Below are 2,330 nucleotides of genomic sequence, written 5' to 3'. Positions count from 1 at the left end.
GATTTATTGAAGTTGGATCAAATACAATCAAGTACTGTAATTTCAGCTCAGAAGTGAAGGCCAGTTTCTGATAACAAGAGTGCATTTCAAAACAAAATTTACTATGAACAGTGCATGTAACATAAGTATTTACAAAACGGGGGAAAAAAATCCTCTATATAGTAGAAACAAAGATACTAGCACAATTTTTTTTAAGGATATCCGATATCCCCATGGTATATGAGGACGTTCCAGGCCTGTGTTTTCGGCTGACTGCAACTCAACTTCGTACAAATCCTCCCAAACGCCAAAACCCCCAATCTTTTCTGACAAAAAGATTAGATGCTGTATATGTCCACAAAGATAAGCTAAGGATGGTTTGCTGGTTAGCCTCTTCAGCCCACGCTTCATCGTCCTGTATGCGACCGCTGCTTTTTTTGTGACGTTTATAATGCGTTAACATACAGAAGGGTCATGCTTTGTATGAGAAAAAAAATAATCAGGTTGTAAAACTTCGGAAATCTTTCCCCTGTTTTTTGACATTGGAGTAAATGTTGTCTACTGACTTTGTTTTGTGCCTTGTCAGCACACAAGTGACCCATGCAGGGAGTCCTCGACTTACAACCATTCATTTAGTGACTGTTCGAAGTTACAACAGCAGTGAAAAAAGTGACTTATGACCGTTTGTAAAAGGGGCACTTAACAACTGTCTTACCATTAGAAAATTTTGGGCTCAATTATGGTCGTAAATTGAGGACTACCTGTGTACACAGAAAAGAAGAAGAAAAGACTTTGTGTGCAGTAGAGCATGCTACAAATAAATGATGCTCTGGGCACCTAGAGCAAAAACCTGGATTTATGTTATTCTCTTCTGCTCTTAGAATACTTCATTTTTTTTCTCCCACTTCAGATTTTGCTAAACGGTAAGATATTTTTTCTGAACGAAGGGTGTCATGAGTAGGACCGAAAGGCTCTTCTCCACAGGAAAATACACTTGAAACAAGAACATAAGCCTCTAAAACTGGCCTTTTGAGTATTAGGCACACAGAAAATGGGCCCACCCATCATGGCTCCTTTAATTTTTTTAGCCTGAGGGAAACCAAGGTGAAAATAAAGAAGTTATTTTGCAAGTAGTGTGTGCCATTAGGATTATTGTCATCTTCAGGAATTTAGAAAACAACCAGATGGAATTAGAATCATTAGCCTGTTCTTTTGTTGTACCTAAATCAGACAATTCAGATCACTTTTTTTTAAAAGGATGGAAGGGGGAAAAAAGGCAGTTGGTAGAATATTTGTAATAGCAGATGACCCAAATATTTCATCCCCCAGCAGTTTTCTTTTGCTGCTCTTTTTACAGTGCAAGGTGTGGTGTTTTTTCACTCGTGCCAATCTAGAATGTTCGTCAACAAACTCAGCGTTGATTGCAATTATTGTTCCAGTCGAGTTGTTTAAGTGTGTGTGTGTGTGTGTGTGTGTGTGTGTATGTATGTATGTATATATATGTATATATATGTATATATATGTATATATATATATAAATATATATGTGTGTGTGTGTGTGTGTGTTTACAATAAATTTGAAAAACACACTAAGCTGCTCTGGCCATTTCAGGATCTATAAAAATAATAGTTAATTAAATCCATCTATGTTCTCCACCATTTATGCAGAAAGGAATCCTTAGCGTATTTTCATGTGCTATTATTTCTTCGGATGTATTTAAATACATTCTTCGGATGTATTTAAGGGGTACAGATGGCTACTTTTAAAAAAAACAACGCTGCAAAACCCCAAAAATTTTGCAAATTTTTTCTTTTTTTAAAAAAGGATATTGCACTACTCAAAATGTCTTTTAAAGGAGCTAATATTAGGAAAATATTACTTAGCACCATTGTGGAAATTACACTGAAGTGAAATCAAGAATTTTATTTAAAGAAAAGATATCAAATATTGTATGGAGTTTGGTACGGCCACCTTCGTCAACAGTCTGCAGATCCTGAGGAAATACGGTAACAAAGTGTTTGAACTTAACACAATTCAGTCTTTTATATATATATACATATACATACATACATATACATATATATATATATATATATATAAAATTAGCAATATCTGCAGTGCTTTAATACTCAGATATTCATAGAAGTATATTTACTTATTTAAACTACTGCCTTGCACCTGATGGGCATTTGACTGGTTTATATAACCCTGGGCTATTAAACGCATAATTTACGGTGTCTGGCTTTTTCCAGTTGATTTTAGAAATCTCTGTATGGCTTTGAAATAAAAGAGTTTCTTTGTCATCCCTTTTCCCATAAACACCAAACTGGATGCTTTAAAAATACACAGA

This window comes from Pantherophis guttatus, chromosome 10 (genome assembly GCF_059756535.1).
Source record: "Pantherophis guttatus breed Tessera chromosome 10, ASM5975653v1, whole genome shotgun sequence".
In the NCBI taxonomy this organism is placed as follows: Eukaryota; Metazoa; Chordata; class Lepidosauria; order Squamata; family Colubridae; genus Pantherophis; species Pantherophis guttatus.
The sequence above is the reverse complement of the archived record's forward strand: the minus strand, read 5'-3'. Positions refer to the sequence as shown.